The 15,999-nt window shown below is 45.6% G+C and overlaps 1 protein-coding gene across 9 annotated transcripts in view; it reads right to left on the minus strand.

The window, feature by feature from the left end:
• The window catches only part of HELZ (helicase with zinc finger), a 186,075-nt gene that overhangs the window by 159,089 nt on the left and 10,987 nt on the right, over positions 1-15,999 (minus strand). For 4 of the 9 annotated variants that reach the window (XM_059149525.1, XM_059149519.1, XM_059149527.1 and 1 more), the window contains exons 1-3: positions 6,569-6,625; positions 5,132-5,187; positions 4,112-4,204 (exon numbers count right to left, since the gene is read on the minus strand). The exons of 1 other annotated variant lie outside the window; for it this stretch is intronic. The gene's annotated coding sequence lies outside the window, so the exon portion shown is untranslated. Of the gene's footprint in view, positions 1-4,111; positions 4,205-5,131; positions 5,188-6,568; positions 6,626-15,999 lie in introns of those variants that run through there. 4 more of the 9 variants (XM_059149524.1, XM_059149521.1, XM_059149520.1 and 1 more) reach the window with 3 other exon arrangements.

Raw genomic sequence — 15,999 nt, forward strand, 5'->3', positions numbered from 1 at the left:
AGTAAAATGTAGCATAGCCAGTCGGACCAAAAGTCCTGAGATAAGAGACCAGAGATAGAAGTTTGGTTTATTGTTGCTATTACTTAGCTGTGTGACCTTGGGCAAGTCATTTGACTTCTGCAGGCCTAAATTTCCTCATGTGGAAAATAAAACAGACCAGACAGAAGTAGCAGAATACATTACAATGGAAAGAGCACAGGCTCTCCAAGACAAAACACTAGCACCACAACTTACCAGTCTTATGACATTTGTTAGCTAGCTCACATTTGGCCTAAATTTCCTCCTCTGCAAAACGGAAATAACAACTCTCTTAGGGTTGTTATGAGAATTAAAGGAGAGATAATGAGTTATAAAAAGCCTATAGTAAACATACTGTGCAGTTTATCATAAAATTCTACAGACAGTAATTACCACCGTTACCCCAGCCCTAACATTATACGAATTCGATTCTCAAATATTTATTTCCTTAAAATATCAACAATCAAACCTGTACCAATCTGACAATGGAATTAACTGTTTCACTAACAATTCAATTACAGTTATCTTTTTTTTTAAAGATTTTATTTATTTATTTGACAGAGATCACAAATAGGGAGAGAGGAAGGCAGAGAGAGAGGAGCAAGCAGGCTCCCCGCTGAGCAGAGAGACCGATGCGGGGCTCAATCCCAAGACCCTGAGATCATGACCTGAGCCGAAGGCAGCGGCTTTAACCCACTGAGCCACCCAGGCGCCCCTTAATTACAGTTATCTTAAACTGATGGTAGTTTAAGATTATCAGTATTACTAAAAAAAAAAAAAAAAAAAAAGATTATCAGTATTACTTAACATCGTAGGAAATAGGAGCAGAATGGACCCTGCGTAACATTTGAACTAGTTCATTGCCCAGGCCTTCCTTGACTTCTCCCTCTGCTTTCACTAATACTAGTGTACACCACAACAGAGAGACCCTCCAGAAGCCAAATGACACCAACTGTTTTCTAATGGTCAGCTCAGAGGAGCACAACTAAAGATGGGGAAAGAAGAACAAAGTCTTATTTTTTAATCTTTTTTTACTGGACACCTGGGTGGCTCAGTCGGTTAAGCACTGCCTTCAGCTCAGGTCAGGATCCCAGGATCCAGTCCCGCACGGGGTTCTCTGCTGAAGAGGGAGTCCGTTCTCTCTCTCCTTCTGCCTGCCGCTCCTCCTCCTCATGCTCTTTTTCCTCCCCTCTCTCACTCTCTCTCAAATAAATAAATAAAATCTTTAAAAATATTAAATAAATCTTTTTAACTTTATGTACTTAAGTACTGTTCAATTTTGTTTACCATAGCATACATCAGTTTTTGTATTAAAAACAACTGTTTAGAGGTGCCTGGATGGCTCAGTGGGTTAAGCCTCTTGCCTTCAGCTTAGGTCATGATTTCAGGGTTCTGGGATCGAGTCCCACATCGAGCTCTCTGCTCAGCAGGGAGCCTGCTTTTCCCTCTCTCTCTGCCTGCCTCTGCCTACCTGCAATCTCTCTCTGTCAAATAAATAAAATCTTACACACACACACACACCAAAAAAAAAAAAAAAAAAAAAAAAAAAAACTGTTTAAGGGGCTCCTGGGTGGCTCAGTCGGTTGAGTGTCTATCTTCAGCTCAGGTCAGGTCAGGATCTTGGAATCCTGAGATCAAGCCCTGTGTTGGGCTCCCTGCTCAGCGGGGAGTTGGCTTCCCCTTCTGTCTCTCCCTCTGTGATCTCTCTCACTCTCTCTCAAATAAGTAATTAAAATCTTTAAAAATAAAAAAATTGTTTAAAACTATATTAATTATACATATTGCCTAGTGACAGGAAGCTCACCTTACAGGAATATTTTTACCACAAGGAGAATTTCCACAGAAGAAAGGAAAAAGGCAAATTCAGATGTGCTGAGAACACCTAAAATATGGCACAGAAATAACAAAAAATCACAAACATTCACACTTCAGAATGGTTCAGTCAAAAAATATGCCATGCATTCTCTGAAGATCTAATGATGAATCAGGGGGTTTCTGGCTCAAAAGCAAGATGAATATACAAACTCTGGTTTTACCAGACAACTTCCTGCTCTTAGAGAAAATGACCCAGTATAATTTAGACAAGGAAACAAGTTGGTATGACTATCTGGCAGTATGTTGAAAAACTTTCAATTTGTTTTAGACAATTGATAGCTTTTAAAAATTATATTATACATACTTATATATTTAATATATATAATAGTCTTCATGTTACATCTACAGTATTATTTTTAAAAGAGGAATATTAACTCTGTTGAATTCAGGATTACTCAAAAGTATTATCTCAGCCACTCCTGAAGTGGTTCACTATATTTTACGTTGCTTCTAGCCAATGCTACATAAATCCTGACTACACCCATCAATTTAAATGAACTGTAAGCTGGTGTGGCCACATTCTCCACACATAACATAGTTCTTTCCTAGAAAACATCTCAAATTATTACTTAGAAGTCAAATTATATTTGAATGTACACTTATCTAAGTTTATGAAAATAACCATAACAATTTGCTTATAATTTTTTTTAAAGATTTATTTATTTGACAGAGAGAAATCACAAGTAGACAGAGAGGCAGCCAGAGAGAGAGAGAGAGAGGGAAGCAAGCTCCCTGCTGAGCAGAGAGCCCGATGCGGGACTCGATCCCAGGACCCTGAGATCATGACCTGAGCCGAAGGCAGCGGCTTATAATTTTTAAGTAGTTCCTCACCCTATCTTGTTTATCAACAAGTTGATATACTTGACCCAAAATCCTCTATGCATCTGAAGTAATAGGCAAAGAACCATACTTCTTGTGCTGAGCCAGTATCTGAATCTTAAATGCAGTCTGACAATTATAAACTAACTTTTATTGAATATTAATATCAAGACTACCTCATAAACAGGGAATAAAAATGCATGTATAAGACCTGGTCTACTGGGGCACCTGGGTAGCTCAGTTGGTTAAGCCTGTACCTTCTGCTCAGGTCATAATCCCAGGGTCTTGGGATGGAGCCTCGCATTAGGCTCCCTGCTCAATGGGAGCGTGCTTTTCCCTCTCCCTCTGTTGCTCCCCGTTTGTGCTCTCTTGCTCTTTATATCAAATAAATAAATAAAATCTTTAAAAAAAAAAAAAAAAAAAGATCTGGTCTACTTATGTGTAGATCCCTCTGTAATATTCTTAGCCTTTCATGAATATGCTATGTATTTTTAAACTACACAAGGCCCTCTGCAAGTAGCAATGATCTCTCCTGTTGTTTCGGCATCGCTCCCCTCCTCAATAAAAACTGGACAGTCCATAAATATACACTGACTTTCCAATGTGGACTGAGTAATTTTGATGTTAGAAAATGAAAAATCTTCCTGACAGTGGCAAAAGTCAAAGTTTGCCACCGGACAGAGAGGTACTTAATGATGCCCCAAAACTACAGCCTTACCTAAAAATAGTGTCCTAGCTTCTCAGCCAAAAGGATAGACTAAAAAAGCTGTGTCTTTATTCGGCTACAAGACACTGTCTTCAACCTAGCCCTAACCTTTAATAATATGGTATTTCCTATTTTAGAATACTTTTGTACAAACTTGTTTGATAACCAACCACTAACTTCATTTTCAAGTGACTACTAATACTTCACATGGTCTACATGCATAAAAATTGTGGAAAATATCTTGACATAATTCAACCCAAATTAACACTAGTCACAAGAGATTACCAATTTCTAAATATTCAATTTTTTTAAGTTTTTATTTATCTTTTTTTAGTATTCTCTACACCCAACATGGAGCTCAAACTCACAACCCAGAGATCAAGAATCTCATGCTCTTCCAACTGAGCCAGGCAGATGCCTCTAATTATTTCATTTTTGGACTACAAATAAACATCTCCATAGGCTAAGAAGTAGATCACTGGTTCCTTTCCACAAAGTAATCTGTAAATTTAAGCAAATAAATAAATAAATAAAAAGGAAAGGTTCTGATTGGAAGGTCTAAGGCATTGAATATGCCACTGAAATAAATAAATTTTAAGATCCACATCTGCTCTGCCAAAAATAAAAATAAAAATATATAATACACATAAGCACTGAGTTTCAAACACAAGCAAATGTGGCATATGCACTTACAAAAGGATCTTGATTTACGTCCACCTTCCTCTCCCAAGTTTTGTTTTTTGTTTTTTGTTTTGGGGAAGGCAAATGTCAATAGAATGCCTCAATCTGGAAAAAAATAAAGCACAGCTTATTCTTCTTAATCAGATGTTCCAATAGATAGGAAAATTTTGTGAGAGGATTTCAAAATCCAAAGGTTACCCATACCTGTTTGGAAAAAAAAACACACACACACCTGCAGCGGGCCTAATAACTTTACATTTTCTCAATAAATCATAATATTTTTAAAGCTGAGAAAACTGCTTGTGAAAAATGTAAAATTAACAAACCTCTCCTCCTCCCTGTTATAGAATACTAACTGTACACTAACACTTTATCAATAATGTCCTTCAAATCCAAAGCATTAGAAGTTAGATTAAAGCAGCACTTTAAATTCCCACACCACATGAACAGAAAATAATGACAAACCCATCTTATCCCTAATAAATTAAACAAAATTCAACACTATCATTCTTATTTCAAAATAACTATGGGAAAGACAAATACTATTCCACTTTTTCAGAAAAGAAAAGGAATGACTGATGCCTATAATCAATCTTTCCAATGGAACGGGTGTTCTTAACAAGAGTCCCAGTAACTCGGACATAGAAAACCCACATAAGCAATCACTAACACTCAATGTTGAGTATGTGATAGACACCAATACACATATGAAATTAAGACATCCAATTAAAGTTACACAAGGAAATTTACATATAATTACCGGTGGTAAAGATACTGATCAGGGATAGCTGCAAATAACATTTGGCTCTGGATGAGCTCCACTATGGTTGAGAACCACTGCAATAACCTAAAAGTTTTGTACGCTGGACACATTTTTCCTTTCTAAAGCTAGCCCTACCTACAGACCCATTTGACTGATTGAGATACTTGGAAAATAAAGAGGGTCCCATTAAATTACTTAGTCCCAGCCTGACCCTTATGCACTGATTAAAATAAAGGAAAAAGGGAAATCATTCTTAACTGCAGTCTCACCTTACACATCTCACCAGCACTGTAGTTCTTTAGTGATCAATTACTTCATCCAATTCCTGAGGCAAACAGAAAAGTAAAATGTGTCTGTACAACACCAATAACAATCAGTAGCAAATACTACATCAGTCCCAAGTGAGAGGGCTTCTAAATTTCAAATGGAAAAAGTTACCAAAATGGTACAGTATGCAGTTCTGTAAATGAACTGTTCTGCTTTCGAATAAAAACATTTCCTTTCTGTGTGATGGAAGAACAGACTATAAAATGCTCTTAAGATCCAAAACATTAAAAAAGCTTTCTCTTTCAGCACTGACTGATCTTACTTTCAAAAAAGAAAACCAAAAAAAAAAAAAAAAAAGAAAGAAAGAAAGAAAGAAAAGAAAAAAAAAAAAAAAAGAAAAGAAAAGAAATGAAGGACAAGAAACCTCATTAATTTAAGTTTTAGAGAGGGCAAAATTAAGAACAAACTAGCCAGGACAACTCCTCCCCGGCTCAACCCTACACCCCCACCCACACCCGGCATCCACTGTCCCTAGAGTTATACACATTTTATTAACGATTTGCCTGAAAAGTCTAAGCTGCGAGAGAGAAGCAATAACAATTTTGAGTTTCAAACAGAACCTGAGGATCTGAATCCAAGAACCTTAAGACCCGGGCTTCCAGCCCTGTCTGAAGGATCCTCAGAGAAGAAGAGGGTGCAGAAAGCTCAAATAATCTGGGGGTAGAAGAACCAAAGTTCCCTAAATAAAACTGCAGTCCCCTAGCCCTAGAAAAGGGGAGTCTTAAAAGATCTCCCAGAAAAAGATAGTCTGTTTTTATTTTTGTTGATGCGCTTGTGGGCCAATGAGAATTTCCGAGGAGGGGGCGGAGAAAAGGGGGGAAAAAGTGAAGCTCTGGCAACAGCCCCCGGCGGGGGAGAGAGGGGGCGCACCCCTGACCCACTTTTGCTGACGCCCACCCTCGGCCCCCGCCCCACCGCAGCAAGTCCGAGCCCTGAGGGGGCGATCAAGCGGGGCGTGGGAGGCCCGCACCCTCCCCACCCCCAGCCGCGACCCGGAGAAGGGGAGCGTGCAGGGCGGCTCGACCCCCCCCCCCCCAACCCCGCTCCGGAGTGCCCGCGGCTGGAGAAACCTCCCGCAGGCCCGCGGCCGGGGTCTGCAAAGCCCCCTCCACCGCCTGGGCCCCGGGCGCCGCGGCCCCCAGCGGAGGGGAAGGGGACCGAGGAGGGGAAGAAGCTGTAAACAGCCCCAGCGTCCGGGCCTCGCCTCGAAGAGCCCCGCTTCCCAGGCCCCGCCGCGGGCCGCCTGGGTCCCCAGCCCGTCCGAGGGCCGCCCCTCCCGGGGCCCCGGGGACCGGAGTGGAGTCAGGTCTCCTCCCCGGAGGGCTTCGGCAGCTCGCGGAGCGGTCCCAGCAGCGGAGAAGGGGGAAGTCAGGACTTACCTGTCATTACTTTCTACGCCATCTTGGATCCACTTGTCAACGTCCCCACAAAGCATTATGGGTAAGAAAGAGCCTTTAAAGTGACTCCCCCCCTCGGCCCCCGACTCCCGCCTCCCGCCGCCGGCGCCGCCCCTCCGGCCGCACCTCCCGCCCGGAAAGTTGCCCCGGCTGGCTGGCGGGCCCGGGCGCCTGCAGCCCGGCCCCCTCCCCTCCTCCTCGCTGTTTGCATTTAAAATTCATCCCCATTTTTTAAAATGTGGCTTTGGGTTTTCCTCTTGGCTCCTGCCCCAGGGTTCCCTTCCCCCCACCCCTCGCCTCCACGCCTGTTCCCTTTGCCCCGCCGCCCTCCTGCCCTGGCAGACACCCCACGTCTGCATTTAATCAGCCCGAGGTTTCCCTGCTGCTGGCAGCAGAGAGCTGCTCATTGATTTATTTATGCGCATTTATGCGTCTGTTATTGCTCTAGATCCTCAGTGCCCGGCGGCGGGCTTCTGCGGCCGGCTCCCTGCCCCGGGGCAGGCGGGGGTCGCCTGCAAGGCCCGGGAGCCTGGCAGCACCGCAGACCCGTCGGCGCTCGGACTCCCGCATCCGCGGGCGGAGAAGTGCCTCTACCCTGGCAAAGCGTTCCGGGGCCGTCGGGCTCCAGGACCTGGGCGGACACTGTCCCCGAGTCAACCGGCGTCAACGCGCGTTTGGGGGTTGGGGAAAGAAGTAACAAGCTAAATGCAACTTTTACCCATTTGATCGCCCTCCTGCTGGCTCCTCCCCTCCGCCGGTAACGGGATCCGCGACCCTCTAGGTGGAGACCCCTCCCCTAGGAATGTGGCTTTGGTCACTGCCGAGCCCACCGGTTCGCATTCCAGGCAGAATGTGGACTGTAACTTCCCGGGGCAGGTAATTCAGGGGCTCAGGCTGCTGCATCCGACCCGGACGGGTAAGGCGAGTCCGAGAGGGGAGAGGGTGCGGGGCTGGGAGGAGGGTGCGCCCACCTGGGTCCACCTGCCGGATCCCGGCGGGGAGGCGAACCTTAGGGGCTGGGCAAGGGGAGGATTATCCGCGCCACTCCCGCCTGGGAGTTGTCGGGGGACGCCCGGAGTCGCCTGTCTGCCACGGGGTACCCTGTAAGTAGGGGGCGCAGAGACGCGGGGCTAGCAAGCCCGCAGTCCACGCACGCCGCCCGGCGCTCTGCTCCCTCCCGCGGGCCCTTTGCAAAGCGCAGAGCTCTCCCTGATACCCACCGCGGGCTTTTCGGTTGCACCGGGCGAGCACAGCACTCGCCCGCACCCTCAGCAGTGGTCCCATGACCCCTAGAGCCGCTTGGTCAGTCCCCCAACTCCCTCCCTTCCCAAGGACTCTGGTACTCCCGCTTTGCAGACTGGGAGTCTGCTCTGGTAGCTTCCCGCCCCCCCCCCCTCCAAGCAAGCTTTTACAAGGAGGTGTCCAAGGGAAAATCCTCTAGGACATCACTGCTTGCGAAACTCTGTTCACTACTAAATGTTGTTTAAGGGTTCTGAAATTACAAGAATGCATGGGCATTAAAGCACCCCTCTTCGGGGGCCTAGGTCTATCCTTAAGGTTCTGCTCCCCTCCAGACCCTATGACAACTTGTCCCTCTGCACTGCCTTTCCTTCCAGGAACCTGGGGTTGCTGACCAGAGCCCTGCCCCCCGGGGAGCACAAAAAAAAAAAAAAAAAAAAAAATCCACCAGGCAATTGTCCCTGCGGACTGAAGGAGTAAAGTGAGGTGTAGACTCATTAAGGGATTGGCCCGGGGTTAGCTTTGAGGGAGGGAACAAGGTAATGAGTCACTCCTAGCCAGCACAGAACTAGGCGTGCTGGGGAGGGACCTCCCTTGAGTCACCCTGCACTTGGGAAACCCGGAGCCTGCAGCCAGGTTCTTAGCTTCCAGCACATGCAGCCACGCAGAACCTGTGCACTAGAGGGAGAGGACTCAGAGGACCCTCTGCTGCTGCCCCCTGAAACATGGGCTGCTCCTCCCATCTAAAGAAGGTTCCAAAGTGTCCTTTTCACAGGGCATCCTAGTTGTTCATTTCCCCGTTCTCCTTGTGCACTGACGACACCCTTATATACTTATGTAATGGTTGCTCTGTCCTTACAGGGCATTTTAGGTGTGTGGTCTCAGTTGTCTGTAGTTACCCACTGAATGGCGGGCAGGCTCAAGCGACCAAGAACTAGGCCTCCCCAAGGGTTCTTTAGTACATACGTTTTCTTGCCTCCCAGAGGCCTTGACCCAGAGAAGTTCACACTGTGTAACTGCCGGCCCATTCATCTCCTCCAGGGTGCCTTCTGGTCCATCCTTGTCCAAGACACGACCCGTTGCCTGAACTAGGTGCCCTCCTCACTCTTCTCCCTGCTTCTGCTCTGCCCCCTGCAATCCATTCTCCCTCTGACCAACCCCCTGGCGTGTCTGAAATGTTAATGCTTAACCCCATCAGAGGTGGCCCATTCACAGCTGGAAGAAGATCCAAATCCCTCACTGTGGCCTACACACTCCTGTGTAAGGAGAGGGGGAGGTCCGGCCCCCCTCCCTCCCTCGCCATGATCTAGCACGCTGGCCCTGTCTTCCCCTGCAGCACCCCAAACTTCCTTCCAGTGAGAACCTGGTCGCCCTGCATCTCACAAGCATCATCTTTCCAGCTCCCAGCTCAAGGTCACCTCCTCCAAGAGGACTTTCCTGATCCTCTTAACCAAAAGAGGTCACTCACTGTTCTCTTACCCTCATTAGAAATGATCATGTCTGTCTGTTGTGGGTTCCAACCCCATTAGAGTATAAGCTAAGCTGCCCAAGGACACAGGCCTCATCTGGCTTGTCCCCTCAATGTCTAGACAAGGGCCTGACACATATATAAGATGTTGAATGAATGACAACACATTTTTTTAAAGATTTTTTTTTTCTTCTTTAAGTAACCTCTGCCCCCATCATGGGGCTCAAACTCATGACCCCAAGATCCGGAGTCACACCCTACCAACTGAGCCAGTCAGGTACCCCTGAATGAGCAGACATTTATCAGAGCAGGGCAGTGGTGGTGAAAGTGCTGGAGCATGGAATGAGGGGCTGAGGGCCCTGCCTTCCATCTTTTGAGGCCATTCTGACCTCCTAATGGTGCTCCATTGTGATTCTGATCTGATAAACACACTGCCCCACCTTAAGTCCCTAACCACTCCCCCACCCCTTCCTCTGCATCCCTCTTACTGGCCAACCCCTCATTTCAACCCCGAGAGGATCCTTAGAGCTCTCTCCAGCTACACTCCCTTGACCCCCCCCCATCTCTCGGTCATAAGGCTTTAAATACCATTTTTACCCTGAAGTAGGACTTTAAACCTACTTCAGATCTCTGCCTCCCCACTTGGATCTCTCAGAAACATCTTACCCGACAAATACGCTCCATCACGGTCTTCCCCAGCTCCATTCTTGGCAAGTCCATCCTAGAAACTGCTCAGGCCGCAGTCCCTCCTGTCTTTCAGACTCCCCCATCAATCCATCTGCAAATCCTGCTTTGCCTTCAAAACGTATCCTGAATCCTGCCTGGTCTCATCATCACCACCTCGCTGCCACTCTGGTCCACGCCACAGTCATCTTCCTTTTCCTACCTTCCAGTGCATTCTCAGGGAAGCTGCCACACCTGGTCCGGATAAAATGCAAATCAAACCTTTTCTCTCCTGTGCACATGACCCTCTGAGTTCCATGCCTCTCATTCAGAAGAAAAGCCAGAGTCCCACACGATCGGCCTCCTCTCCTTTCTTTGACCTAGTCCCACACCTTTCTCACCCTTGCTCTGCCTTTGCCTGGATGGCCTCCTTTTTGAGCGTTCCCTCCTTCCCTGATACATCCACCTGGCTGATTCCCGCACCTCCTTCAAGGCTTTGCTCACCCCAGAGAGTCCTTTTCTCACTGTCCTACTTCAAATTTCAATATTCCTCGAACACACACTCTCTATTTCTTTCCCCACTTTTCTTCCATGGCATTCATCACCACCTAATACGATAGGTAATTTGCTTAGTTACTCAGTTTCTTGTCTATTTCTATCCATGGGAGGAGTCAGCTTGCTGATCACTGAAGACATAGGTTTCCTGCTGAGAACCAATTTCCCAGCCATGCCCTTGAAGTTGACTGTGGCCTTGTGACTCCATCTTGCAGATGAACTCCGAGCAAAAGGATGACTGTGGAAACCGGCAAGATCAAAAATACATGCATCATGGGGCACCTGGGTGGCTCGGTCAGTTAAGCATCTGACACTTGGTTTCAGCTCCGGTCATGATCTCAGGATCTTGGGATCAAGCCCCGCATCAGGCTCTCTGCTCAGTGGGGAGCCTACTTCTCTCTCTCTACCTACCACTCTGCCTACTTGTGCCTGCGTGCTGTCTTTCTCTCTCGATCAAATAAATAAATAAAATATTTAGGGGCACCTGGGTGTCTCAGTCATTCAGCATCCGCCTTCAGCTCAGGTCATGATCCCAGTGTCTTGGGATAGAGCCCCATATCCGGTTTCTGGGAGCCTGCTCCCTCTCCAGTTCCCCCATGCTTGTGTTCCCTCTCTCACTATCTCTGTCATAAATAAAATATTTTAAAATAAATAAATACATACATACACATACATAAACTATTTTTAAAAAATAAAATAAAAAGGGGCACCTGGGTGGCTCAGTCGTTAATCATCTGCCATCTGCTCAGGTCGTGATCCCAGGGTTCTGGGATGGAGCCCCACATCACATCAGGAATTTCTGCTCAGCAGGGAGTCTGCTTCTCCCTCTCCCTCTGCCCCTCCCCTGCTTGTTCTCTTTTTCTCTCTCTCTCTCTCTCTCTCTCTCTCAAATAAATAAATACAATGTTTGTAAAAAATTAAGAAAATAAAAAGATTCTCCCTCTGCCCCACCCGTGTCTTGCTCACTCGCACTCTCATACTCTCTCTCTAAAAATAATAATAACAATAAATACACGCATCTGACACTAAGCCGAACAGACACTAGACCTTTATTCCATTAATCCTCTAGCATCCATAGCTGAGCCATACCATCTAGCATGTTAATGACTACACCGTGGTTACTCTAGCCCACTAGCATGCAAGTTCAATGAAGGAAAGCATTTTTATATGTTTCGTTCATTTGTATGTTTATTCCTCGTGCCCACAAGAATTAGCATACAGTAAGTACTTAATAAGTACTTGTTGAGTGAATGAATTCCTTTTTCCACAACCCATCATGAAAATTAGCAGATGATTGACAAAGAAAGGACAATAGGAAAGACATTTTAGCTTGTTTTGACTAAAGAAGCAGAAACTGTGGGTTGCGAGAGAACCATTGGCTACAAGGCGTGGATAAAACCACGAGGAGTGGGACGCCTGGGTGGCTCAGTGGGTTGGACGACTGCCTTCGGCTCAGGTCATGATCCTGGAGTTCCGGGATTGAGTCCCACATCAGGCTCCCAGCTCCATGGGGAGTCTGCTTCTCCCTCTGACCTTCTCCTCGCTCATGCTCTCTCTCACTGTCTCTCTCTTAAATAAATAAATAAAATCTTTAAAAAAAAAAAAAAACAAAAATACCACGAGGAGTTCCCGTTCATTTTGTTCCCTGTTTTCACCTTTTTCTTCTTCTTTTCTTCCTCCTACTTTTCTTTTTTTATTTTTTTTAAAGATTTTATTTATTTTTTTGACAGAGAGAGATCACAAGTAGGCAGAGAGGCAGGCAGAGAGAGAGGAGGAAGCAGGCTCCCTGCTGAGCAGAGAGCCCGATGCGGGACTGGATCCCGGGACCCTGAAATCATGACCTGATGCCGAAGGCAGCAGCTTAACCCACTGAGCCACGCAGGCGCCCTCTTACTCCTACTTTTCCACCCTCATCCATCTCTACTCTCTCCTCTACTCTTCCCAAGTCCTCCCTCATTCTCTCCCTCCCTTTCTCTTTCATGAATGGTCTTCTATTTCTTCCCACAGAATCTGGCAAGAATTTCCTGCCTATTCTGAAACCTTAAAAGTCGTAGAAGAGAGCATAGGCAGTAATGTCTTTGACATCAGCCATAGCAAAACTTTTCTAGATGTGAATTCTTTTTTTTTTTTTAAAGATTTTATTTATTTATTTGACAGAGAGAAATCACAAGTAAGCAGAGAGGCAGGCAGAGAGAGGAGGAAGCAGGCTTCTCGCGGAGCAGAGAGCCTGATGCGGGGATCGATCCCAGGACCCTGGGATCATGACCTGAGCCGAAGGCAAAGGCTTTAACCCACTGAGCCACCCAGGTGCCCCTAGATGTGAATTCTGATGCAAGGGAAATAGAAGCAAAAATAAACTATCGGGACTATATCAAAATACAAAGCTTCTGCACAGTAATGGAAACAACAAAACTAAAAGACAACTTACTGAACAGGAGATAATACTTTAAATGACATAGCAGATGAAGGGATACTATCTAAAATTTAAAAAGAACTGATAAAACTCAATACCAAAAATAATCCAATTTTAAAATGGCACAAGTGGGGTGCTTCAGTGGCTTGGTCGGTTAAGCATCGGACTCTTGATTTTGGTCATGGTCTCAGGATCGTGGGATCAAGCCCCACTTTGGGCTCCAAGCTTTGCAGGGAGTTTGCTGGAGGTTCTCTCTGCCTCCCTCTGCCCCTCCTCCCACTCTCTCTCTCTCAAATAAATAAATCTTAAAAAACAAATGGGCAGGGCGCCTGGGTGGCTCAGTGGGTTAAAGCCTCTGCCTTTGACTCAGGTCATGATCTCAGGGTCCTGGGATGGAGTCCCGCATCAGGCTCTCTGCTCAGCGGGGGAGCCTGCTTCCCCCTCTCTCTGCCTGCCTCTCGGCCTATTTGTGATCTCTCCTCTCTCTGTCTAATTAATTAATTAATTAATTATTTTAAATGGGCAGAAGATAGGAACAGAAGTTTCTCCAAAGAAGACATACAGGTGGCTAAGAAACATGTGAAAAGATGGTCAGCCTCATTCATCATCAGGAAAATGCAAATCGCAACCACAATAAGATATTACTTCACACCTGTGAATGACTAAAAAAAAAACAAAAACCCAAGAAACAAGTGTTGGGGAGGATGTGGGAAAAAAGGAACCCTTGTGTTCTGTTGGTGAGAATGCAAACTGGTACAGCCACTCTGGAGAACAGTATAGAGGTTCCCCCCAAAAATAGTCCTACTGGGTATTTACCCAAAAATTATGAAAACGGGGTTACCTGGGTGGCTCAATTGGTTAAACGTCTGCCTTTGGCTCAGGCCATGATCCCGGGGTCCTGGGATCGAGCCCCGCATCAGACTCCCTGCTCAGGCTTCTCTCTCTGCCTGCCACTCCCCCTGCTTGTGTTCTCTCTCTCTCTGACAAATAAATAAAAGCTTTAAAGAAAATTAAAAACAGATTCAAAGGGATATGTTTATTGCAGCATCATTTACAATAGCCAAATTATGAAGCAGCCCAAGCATCTGTCGATAGATAAATGTAGAAAGAAGAGATGATATGTAGATGCAGTGGAATATTATTAGCCATTAAAAAAAAATGAAGTCTTGGGACGCCTGGGTGGCTCAGTTGGTTAAGCAGCTGCCTTCGGCTCAGGTCATGATCCCAGCGTCCTGGGATCGAGTCCCACATCGGGCTACTTGCTCCGCAGGGAGCCTGCTTCTCCCTCTGACTCTGCCTTCCACTCTGTCTGCCTGTGCTCGCTCTCACTCTCTCTCTCTCTTACAAATAAATAAATAAAATCTTAAAAAAAAAAAAAAAAAAAAAAAAAAAAAAAAAAAAATGAAGTCTTGCCGTTTGCAACCACACGGGTAGAGCTAGAGAGTAGAGTGCTAAGCAAAATAAGTCAGACAAAGACAAATACCTTGTGCATTCAGTCATCTGTGGAATTTAGGAAACAAAACAAAGTAAAAATAGACCAACCAAGAAACAGACTCAACTATAGAGAACACACGGATGGTTACCAGAGGGGAAGTGGGTGGGGAATGTGATGTGGATTAAGAGTTCACTTCTGAGCCCTGCGTGATGTATAGAATTGCCGAATCACTACATTGTACACCTGAAACTTTTTTAATATTGTATGTTTAACTATACTGAAGTGAAAATTTAAAACTTAATTCAAAAAAAAAAATAATTTACTGCCTTTTGATTTGACCAGTGAGCACTCAGTTTAGGATGTCTTTCACCCAAAATATACATGTGGGAGGGGCACCTGTGTGGCTCAGTCTGTTAAGCATCCAACTCGATCTGGTCCTGATCTCAGGGTTGGGAGATCAAGCCCCAAGTCGGGCTTCACAGGCACCGCAGAGTCTGCTTAAGATGCTCCCTCTCCCTCTGCCCCTCCCCCCCCAAATAAAATGAATCTTTATAAATAAATATGGATGGGCGCCTGGGTGGCTCAGTGGGTTGAGCCGCTGCCTTCGGCTCAGGTCATGATCTCAGGGTCCTGGGATCGAGTCCTACATCGGGCTCTCTGCTCAGCAGGGAGCCTGCTTCCCTCTCTCTCTCTGCCTGCCTCTCCATCTACTTGTGATTTCTCTCTGTCAAATAAATAAATAAAATCTTTAAAAAATTAAATAAATAAATAAATAAATAAATAAATATGGAGAGAGAGAAGTGGGAGGTAACATGGAGTAAAAAAATGACTAGTAAATCCAGGCGCCTGGGTGGCTCATTCGATTGAGCGACTGACTTGATTTCAGCTCAAGTCATGACCTCGGGGTCCTGGGTTTGAGCCCTGTGTCAGGCTCTACAGTCAGCAGAGTCTGCAGAAGGCTTCTCTGTCCCTCCCCTCCCCACCAGCCCCACTCATGCTCTCTCTCTAAAATAAATATATACATCTTTAAAAAAAAAAAAAAAAGTAAATTCTTGGAATCTTGCTGTCTGCTTCTGCCCTCCATTGAGGACAACCCAAACAAAATGGACAATACATAAAAACATCTACTTGAACACATCTGGAAGGTTGACAAAAGTGGAAAACACCAGGGTAGACAGAAAAAGGAAGTAATTCTGAAATTTAGAGTTGTTGTATGCTACAGCCCTTTCCTTTTGGCAACTCTTTGAGTCAAGGGTATCACCTCAAACCCCTTAGGATAGCTATTATCAAAAAATACACATACAGGGCCCCCTGGGTGGACCAGTTGGTTAAGCGTCTGTGTCAGCTCACGTCATGATCTCAGGATCCTGGGATAGAGCCCTGAGCCAGGCTCCTTGCTTGGCAGGGAGTCTGCTTCTCCCTCTCCTTCTCTGCCTGCTGCCCCCCACCTTGCTAGTGCTCTCTCTCTCTCTCTCTCTGCCAAATAAATAAAGAAAATCCTAAAAATATATATTAAAATATATATATGCATATATGTGTGTGTGTATAAATATATATATATATATATATATATCTCAAGTATAGAAGGGTTGCATGACTGCCTCAGTCAGTGAAGCATATGACTTTTTTCTTAATATTTT

This window comes from Mustela lutreola, chromosome 15 (genome assembly GCF_030435805.1).
Source record: "Mustela lutreola isolate mMusLut2 chromosome 15, mMusLut2.pri, whole genome shotgun sequence".
NCBI classification, from domain to species: domain Eukaryota; kingdom Metazoa; phylum Chordata; class Mammalia; order Carnivora; family Mustelidae; genus Mustela; species Mustela lutreola.